This window comes from Erythrolamprus reginae, chromosome 2 (genome assembly GCF_031021105.1).
Source record: "Erythrolamprus reginae isolate rEryReg1 chromosome 2, rEryReg1.hap1, whole genome shotgun sequence".
NCBI classification, from domain to species: domain Eukaryota; kingdom Metazoa; phylum Chordata; class Lepidosauria; order Squamata; family Dipsadidae; genus Erythrolamprus; species Erythrolamprus reginae.
Genome location: NC_091951.1, coordinates 101,760,152 through 101,769,838, shown reverse-complemented (window position 1 = coordinate 101,769,838; position 9,687 = coordinate 101,760,152). Strand labels below are relative to the sequence as shown.

The window sequence follows — 9,687 nt, the reverse complement described above, 5'->3', positions numbered from 1 at the left end:
AGATTTGTTATATGCTGTTTTTATTGTTGTTGTTAGCCGCCCCCGAGTCTACGGAGAGGGGCGGCATACAAATCTAATAAATAAGTAAGTAAGTAAGTAAGTGAGTGAGTGAGTGAGTGAGTGAGTGAGTGAGTGAGTGAGTGAGTGAATGAATGAATGAGTAAATAAATAAATACTTAAGTGCCACATAAATACAAAAAGCCACATGTAGCTTGAGAGCCATTGGTTGCTGACCCCTGTCCCAGACCATTATATACCAAGTAAGACCAGATGGGTTAATAAATTACCTACCCAAAAATACATCTGCATTCTTTGTATCCAGCTGAAGTCCTGTGACCAGATCACTTTTGACAGAAGATTCAATAATTGAATTGATGAAAGAGTTGCTTTAATTCCTGCCACTAGAGGGCAACATTTCTGCCCAATAATGAAGTATTAAAACTTTTCTACAATGTAGGGAACAACTGTGTATCCATTTTAAAAAGTGTTTTGTACTTAAGCATAAATGCTACTTTTTCTGTAGCAACTCTGGAAACACAAAACACCAATCTTTGCTAATCTTAATAAAATTATATTGTCCAAATACAGGTTCTTGAGCAGTGATCAACATTTATTCTATTTTTATATTAGGAAAGACTTTTACCTTGCTGTCAATGGTAACGCCATTTTTACTTCTGCTTCTTAAAAGACTTTTTCGACAATTTGCACTATATGAAGAGTCTCCTGTCCTAGAAGAAATAATATGTACAATTGTCTAAAATTTTAAGAATGACTTAGGCCTAATGGGGAACATATATCCAATGATGATCTCACTGATGCCAAATGCTCAAGATAGGTGCAAAATTGCATCATGATCAAAACAAAATGTTCTTGCGTGATTTGAATGAATTAGCTTCAGATGCTAGCATTATGATTTATTTATTTATTTATTGGATTTGTATGCTGTCCCTCTCCGTGGACTCGGGGTGGCTCACAACAAACATAGAATACATAATAAAACAATTTGATTCAATTAATAACAGTTAAAAGACTTAAAAAAACATCCTAAAAACTTAAACGCATTCAATTATCATTCACTCAATCAATAGATTGTGCTCACATAGAGACTAAAATGATCTTGATAGACATATGCAAAAACTATTGCATAGGCAAAAGGAACTGCAAGATTTGTTAACGTCTGAGATAACATTTGATAGTGGATCAGGAAAATATCTCCCTAATTAAGTGAAGTATAAGAAGGGAGATGAGGTATAGCATAGCCAAACTTGCAAGGTTCTGTTATTAGAGCCAATCTCAATAAAAATAGTAAAATGGTTTTAGCCTTCCTAAGGAGTTGATTCCTTGGTCTGGTCTAGCAGATGGTTCCTAAAGATTTGTAACTTGCACTTTACAACCTGAGAAGGGAAACTGATGAATCCAAGCTCACCTGAAAGGGTTGGATCATGGGGTCCTGTGCTTCATTGGTTTTGCTCCTGCCTGAGAGGAGAGAGCTAATCAATGGGAAAGGGGCAGGGGACGGAGTTTGGAATACAATATTGCAGGCTAACTTGCCCACAGTCTGGAATTCGATCCTTACAAGCTGGAGACTGACTCAGCTTCCATCCTTCCAAGATTAATAAAATGAAAACCCAGATTGTTGGCTGCAATATGCTGATTCTGTAAACTGCTAAGAGAGGACTGTAAAACCTTATAGAGCTGTATATAAGGCTAAGTGGTATTGCTATAATTAACTGATTGGATTACTGCAATGTTCTTACATGGAGTTGAAGCCTCCCTTGGAAGTTCCAATAGGTACAAAATGCAGTGACTTGTATGTTACCAAATTAAAGGCATGACTTTTATATAAGACCCATTTTATCATCCCTATATTGGTCATCAATATTTTTTTTCTGGGTATGATTCAAAATGTTGGTATTGGTATACACAGAATCCTATATGGTGTGGGATTGAGGTATATTCGGAACTGCTTTCTCCAATAGAAATGTGGTTGTTCCATCAAGAACTTTAATTATTACTATTATTATTATTTATTAGATTTGTATGTCGCCCTTCTCAGAAAACTGTTTAAGGTTAAGATGAAGAGAGACAGGTGATTGAATGGTTTTTGTTGTTGTTGTTCCAGCCATCAAAATATGAACTATCTCCTGCTGGAAATTAAGCTATTAGACTTGTTGGCCTTCTGGAAGTTATATTATTTGGTGTGGGTGGGAGGGATAACAGAAAAGAGCATTGCCTTGAGTTGCATAATAAAGATGGAAAATAACAAAATTTGGTAATGGCGAAAATCAGGAAAGTTGAAGAAAGAAACAGAGGAGCTAATTCTGGCTGCACAAAACCAAATATTAGGAACAAGTGCCTACAAAGCCAGAATTGGGAAGACAACAACAGCAAATACCAACTCTGAAAAGAAGCTGAAGAAATAGAAGACCACAAAGACACTGCTTCAAGAATTTCCCATAGACTCACTAGAAACAATGGCATGAAAAAATAGTAACAATTGTGCATTGGAAGATCTCAAGAAATATGGTTTGCCTGCAAACAACAACTGGTGGGAACACAAATTAATAGAAAATAAGTTATAAGTGCCTTAGAAGCAAACTCAAAACAAGTGGAGCATTACTTGGACACCACTAGCATTGACAAAATCATCATTGTCAAGTACAAAAGACAGTTTTACTTAAAACAGCCTAGATCCTGTGATGATGCCTTTAACACCAAGAGACAATAACATCTGTCTATCACATGGTGCTTAAAAATGTCAAGTCCAGTTATGGATAATTGTGCAACCAGCCATAACAGACAAATATTTTCTGGAAGGCCTTGAGAATAAACTGTCATCACCTGCACATATTTATATTAGACAGATTTTCATTTTAGCTTGATTTTGGGTTTTTTTACTTTTTCACATTTGTATTCTATGATCTATTGCAAAAAATTGGAAAACAACAATATGAGTATAAAAGCATAACAATTAAATCCATAAGAAAGCTCCTAGATTGTTTTCTGAAATATTCTATTATGCAGGTGCTTTCAAGTCCGCATTGTCCTCAATTTCATAAGCCAGGTGGGTAGAAAACTGACAATTCTTTATGTTTCCTCCTTTGCCCCATAGCTGCTCTTACACAGTTCTTTGTCTACTTAGCATACTCACCCTCCACAATTGGTATTTGTTCTGTAATCACCAGGTGCAATCTTCTCTCCTGTGCAGGAGTTATATCCCACATTGGATTGAGTCAAACCATCTTGCGGATTGCAATTTCTCTGTCAATAAAGAGGTATGTTATTTGCTGGTGAACAAATGGAGGCCTTGTGAAACAAGATGTGATTATCTCTTGTCCATTGAGACAGTATTGAGAAGTAGTTTGTTATTTCATTGATGGTGAAATTGCGATATTCAAAAGTTCAGAATGTTAAACAGCAACACTTTTATCCTCCAACTCTTTTATGTAAAATTCATTTCTTATTTAGACCTTGGAAAGGTGGTCCTTGGAAACTTTTTGACTTAGAGATTATGTGTTCTTGTGTCAGAATGTATCCATTTAATCATCCAGTCCTCAGTCTACAAGTTGCTTGAAGTCTCACACGGACAGCCAGATACCTGAATGAAAAACTGTATGTGTCTGTTTCCAGGTGGGCCATTCCCACCACAATCATAAGCAACCATGGAAACAGATCATTAATATGTTTGAAATGTTTTAACTTTGACCATGACTCACAAGATTTAAATTTATTAAAGTAATCAGCTAATAGAACAGGTAATATGAGATAGTCAATATATGTTGATTTTACATATGCAAGTACCTGTTTTCCATAACTAGTATTTCTAAATACTGTAGATTCTAAATAAGGGTAGAAAGTCCTGGGTGGAACAAATATATCATATTAATGTTACAGTTGTTATGAAAAACTTGAGAAATGTCCAGAGTCTTAGGAAAGAGCTTGGTGGAAAACAAAACCAAAGAATAAAGCCAAAAAGGGGGGAGTACAATAATATAATATTATTGTAATAATAATAATAATAATAATAATAATAATAATAATAATAATAATAATAATAATAAACATGAATGAGGGTTAATGGAATGAGATGTTGAATATAAAGATTACTGGACCACAATCAAATCTATCAAAATTGCTGAACTACATGGGTAGGAGGCCAGGTTGTAAACTGACTGTAAATGTTGTCTACTTTAACATGTTGATACAGATTACCTGCCTAAATTGACAATATGATTTATGTAAGGCTTATTGTGGAAGGAAGGAGCAATGCTCCTTAAGTAAAAAAGAAAGCAATGATATGTTGACATGCAACGTTGTATCCTGAAATGAAAATGATTGTGCCTGTGATGCTTGGATGCCCTATGATTTAAGTATTTCAAAAGTACAGTGGAATCTCTACCTACGAACGGCTGTACTTGGCGAACTCTTCTAGATACGAACTGGGTGTTCAAGGTTTTTTTGCCTCTTCTAACAAACCATTTTCCGCTTACGAACCTGAGCCTGGCTTGTTTGGCTATTCTGAGCTGCCGGAGGAGAATCTTATTCCCTGCATCATATTAACACCTGAGAGGCAAAATAACCTGGCTGCTGGGAGAAGTTTATTCCCTCTCCCAGTGCGCATAGAAAAGAAACGCTCCCTTCGTGCTCTCTTCGCTCTAGGCATCCCAGAGCCAAGGGAGCGGGAACAGAGTGTTTCTTTTTTATGGGCACTGGGAGAGAACTATACTTCTCCCAGCAGCCAGGTAATATGATGCAGGAATAAGTCTCTCCCAATGCCCAGAGAAAAGAAGCACTCCCTTGGCTCTGGACAAGGAAGTGTTTTCCTTTTTCTGGGTGTTAGGAGCGGGAATAAACCACTTTGCTGTGGTAACTCCCTCGCGCTGCCTCCCATACACCCAGCACAAGGCTGCCTCCCTGAGCGTCAGGGTGCGGAAAGGCAAAAGGGGGCGCTTTGCCCTGGCCAGATCAACTTGGCTTCAGCCAAACTGAGGAGTCACCACAGTGAAGGAGTGGTGCCGGCTACAAAGCGAGTGAGAGGAGAGGGGAGCCCTTCAGCATGGGAAGAAAGAGGAAGCAGCAGCAGCCGCCTTTGTATGGGAGGCAGCCTTTAACCGGGTGTATGGGAGCCTTGTGCTCCTCCTCGCCGCCTCAGAGTTCCTCTTAATTTTTTTTAAGCCTTAAAGTTTTGGATTTTTTTTAATTCCCCTCTCCTCCCCTTCTTCCTTTGGCAGCGACTCTCCTCCTCTTCTTCTTCCTCCTCCTCCCACCCAAATTCTGAGCTTTTATTTCTTTCCTAATGGTTTTGCATGCATTTTTCTCTTTTACATTGATTCCTCTGGGGAAAATTGCTTCTTCTTATGAACTTTTCTTCTTACGAAACTGGTCACAGAACGAATTAATTTCGTAAGTAGAGGTTCCACTGTAAGTGAGACATTTAGAAAGACAACTTACAGTTCCTCAAAAAAGACCTAATAGAGTTGGAGTGGTGAAAAAAAAATAACAAAAATGATTTTTTTGTTTTGTTTTAAGTAACTTATATATTAGCAAAATATCAAGTTTGGGAGCTTGCTAGTTTTTTAAAAAAAGTTAAAGGAATTGTAATAAAATTCCACTAAGTTATACACAATACAGATAAATTTGTTTGTTATTCTCTTCTTTATCTGTTATGAAGGAGCTCCTGTTGGATTTATCCACAAAAGGCCCAGCAGGAAGTCCTCCATAACAGATAAAGAAGAAAACAATAAATGGAGTAATGTTGTCATTCCATATGTTGTGGGAATATCTGAAAAGCTTGGGAGGTTCCTCAGCCAACACAATATACATGCACACTTTAAACCAGGAATACATTAAAGTAGAAACTTGTCCACTGTCATATTCTTTCAACAATGAAGATCCTGTTCAATATACAAGTCATCAAATTGCTCTCAGCCTGAGGCAAAAATACAGTAGCTTGTGTCAAAACTCAGCGTAATAGGAATGACATACAAATACAGGATGCTGGAGCTATTATTTGAGACTTCATCTCCCAACACCTCATTACAACTCTTTGCAATTTCACACCCAAGCTCTCATGGACCTTTAGGTAAATCACAGGGTTCCCTGCATGTATTACTTAGTATCAGCACAGCGAAAAGACCAAAACAGACAAGAACCTCTGCAAAAATCTTGATTGTTGCAATCAAGTCTCCAGTAAAGTTACATATTTTTTATCATTGCAGGATGACATCAAAATGCCTTTGAAGTTACTTGCTATCCTTTGTCTCCCTATGGGTCCCCAGGATTATACAACAAAATTTAAGAAGACTACAGTGGAACCCCGACATAAGAGCTGCTCGACTTAAGAGCTACTCGAGATAAGAGCTGGGAGAGGAGAGACATTTTTTTATTTTATTTTATTTATTACTTGGATTTGTATGCCGCCCCTCTCCGCGATACGAGCCGAGAAGAGCCGGGATGGCTTACTTTCCTTCCTTCCCGCACTGATGCAGAGCCACTCGAACAAAGCGTCGCGCCCCTCTGATGCTTTCGGCGGCTTCCGAAGCGACGCTGGGCTCTTTTGCCGCCAAAAGCGTCAGGGGGGCGTGACGCTTTGTTCGAGTGGCTCTGCATCAGCGCGGGAAGGAAGGAAAGTAAGCCAACCCGGCTCTTCTCGGCTCGTATCCCGGCACTTGGTGAGTGGAGAGGCGGTCGCCTCCCCTGCCGCCCCACTCTGGGGGTCCTTGGCTTCTGCTGGGGGTGGGGGGATCCGAACGCCGTTTTGAATTTCACATTCCGAGTGGCCCAAACACCAAAGGCGAACTTCCGCACCTCAGGAGTTAGCTCGCAAACGGCGCGGCTGTTTTAAAACATTGCTGCCGGCCTGGGGGGGGGAGAGGGAAAGGGGGGAGAGGGGGGAGAGAAAGAGAGAGGGAGAGAAAGACAGAGGGAGAGAGAGAAAGAGAGGGAAAGGGGGGAGAGGGGGGAGAGAAAGAGAGAGGGATAGAAAGAGAGAGAGAGTGAGAGATGCTCAGTGAGCCTTTCTTTGAAGTTGCCTTTCTTTCTTTCTTTCTTTCTTTCTTTCTTTCTTTCTTTCTCTCTCTTTTTTTTTCTCTCTTGCTCTTTCATTCTTTTTTCTTTCTCCTTCTTTCTTTCTTTCTTTCTCTTTCTTTCTTTCTCTTGCTTTCTTTCTTTCTCTTGCTTTCTCTCCTTCCTTCCCTCCTTCCATTTCTTTCATTCTCCCTCTCTATTTTTATTTCTCTTTCATTTTCTTTCTTTCTCTCTTGCTTGCTTTCTTTCTTGCTCTTTTTCTTTCTCTCTTTTACCTTCCCTTCCTCTATTTCTTCCTTTCCTTTTCCTTCCTCCCTTCTTTCCTCCCTCTACAGGATTGGGTGGCAGTGAAGTTACTCTCCCCTTTCATAAGTTTCCTTGCTTCCTTCCTCTGTTCCTGTCCCTTCACCCTTTCTTTCTTCCTTTCTTTCTTCCTTCCTTTCTTTCCTTCCTTCCTTCCTTTCCTCCCTCCATTTCTTGCTTTCCTTTTCCTTCCTCCCTTCTTTCCTCCCTCTACAGGATTGGGTGGCAGTGAAGTTGAATAAATAACTACAGTTTAATGAATAAAAATAAAAGTTTGCCATGTTGATTGTTTTGGGTAAAAAGAGGAAGGGAAGGAAAGCTCTCAGCTTATCATCTTATTAATAAGTAAAGTTACATTTATTCTTGCAATGTCTTTTTGCATAATTTAGACTAACTTTGTGAGTTTTTTGAGGGCTGGAACCAATTAAAATTATTTACATTAATTCCTATGGGGAAAAGTCGTTCGAGATAAGAGCTGCTCGACTTAAGAGCGCAGGTCCGGAACGAATTAAACTCGTATCTCGAGGTACCACTGTATTGTGAAAAAACAAAATTCAAATTTGTTTTTAGATTTCACACTATTGTAGTTAGGAACCATAGAGTCTGCTATTACCATCTTTTCCCACTTGGTGGCTACCAGCTATGCATCATCATCATCAGAGAATTCAGAAAATTTTAGTACCAACATCTTGAGGAGCTACCCTATTGGGGAAGTTGAACATAAGAATTCATTATTTTATGCTAACATAATTAAGAACTGGAAATGTCTGGATTTGTTTGTCTTTTGACAGGCTTTCGTGTTCAAATTCTTTGGTCATAATTTTGGCACATTAACTTCTTATGCTGCTGGGGATTGCCAGCACTTCTGCTTAATATTAGGAAAATAAATGTCCAGCATTACTGCTACCTGTTCTGGAAGAAATAGAATTTGCTATAGAATGCTTTGAAAAAGAGAATGTTGGTAAAATTCTGATGTGAATTCTTCTTTCACTTTTCTTTGCAATGTCTCCAATTCCCCATCTTTCAACTACATGTCAAAAGACGTTTATATGAGAGAAATCTCCCTCTGACCTGCTCCCATTGGGTTTTTTCGGCAGTGGCTCTACTCCAGAGATATCTTTCCTTGGAATATTTGCTGGAGAACTATTTCTTCCCTTAGAGAAATTTAGAGCCATCAACCACCTTATATCTAAGACCATCTCTTGAATGGGGGGAGGAGGGGAATGGAACACCATTTGTGTTCTTTTCTAGTAATAACATTTCATGCTCTCAGTCTTCAACATGATCTTGCCTCTAAGCTACTTATGCAGGTTGCATATGTATATGGGTCTCTAATTACCTCTTATGCTATGAAACACTTGGGTCCAGAAATTTCCATTTTCTGAAATGCAAATGGTGCATTTAGACTTATATATATTTACATAAGCTTCATAGTGCTTTTACAGCCCTCTCTAAGCGGTTTACAGAATCAGCAAACTGCCTCCAACAATCTGGGTCCTCATTTTACCCACCTCGGAAGGATGGAAGGCTCAGTCAACCTTATCTGTCTTCAGCTCCAGGATAACTGTTCATTTCCCTCTGAAAAGACTTCATCTAGATAAATCTTCTCAAATGTGGGCATTCCTCAAGAAAAGCCACCACACAAAATATGGGTTTTCTGGAAGTTGTTAAATGTGAATTTCCACTGTGCAAGCAAGATTCAGACAGGAGCATAGGAATTTTTGTTGTTATGATATCTCCTCATAATATATACAAACTGTGATTGGTCTTTTAAAATAATTGGAATACTAGTGCCTGCCACATGATCCCAGACTGCCAATCCTGAACTGCTGCAAAGGACAATTTTTGATATGATGCTTCTGTTTTTCTTTGAAAATATGAAATTTTCTTAACCTAAAAATGCTTTTGAGGCCCTGACTGTCATGATGTCATATTTGACCTGCCTCTGCCACAAATGCTACAAGCAAACGAATCACTAGAAGCAAAACAAAATGAGAAAAAGAATCTGTTTTGACAATTGTGGAGGTAATAGCCAGGCAGAAGTTTGAGTAATATTCCCCCTCACCTCATTTAGTTTTTCTTGTTTATTATCCCCTTGAGTAACTCTGTTGCCATTTGAATATGGGCTTGGTTGTTGTTTTCCACTTCCACCAAAAATCTTGCTTTGTCTTGCTTCTTTTTTGCTAGAAGACACGGAGCATAGAAGAACAGGAATTGGTTTTCATAGTCCAAATGCTTGTCATCAAACAAGATCTAAGTATTGCCCACAAGATCATATGCTGCAACGTCCTGCCTGTCGGTGACTATTTCAGCTTCAACCACAACAACACAAGAGAACACAACAGATTTAAACTTAAT

The 9,687-nt window shown here is 38.8% G+C and overlaps 1 long non-coding RNA gene across 1 annotated transcript; it reads right to left on the bottom strand.

Moving 5' to 3' along the window:
- Window positions 1-645: 645 nt before the first annotated feature.
- On the bottom strand, window positions 646-9,473 carry LOC139160738 (uncharacterized). The gene is made up of 3 exons (XR_011558003.1): window positions 9,395-9,473; window positions 3,152-3,261; window positions 646-728 (listed from the first exon to the last, which is right to left on the bottom strand). It is a non-coding gene; the product is annotated as an uncharacterized lncRNA (long non-coding RNA).
- Between the last annotated feature and the right edge of the window lie 214 nt (window positions 9,474-9,687).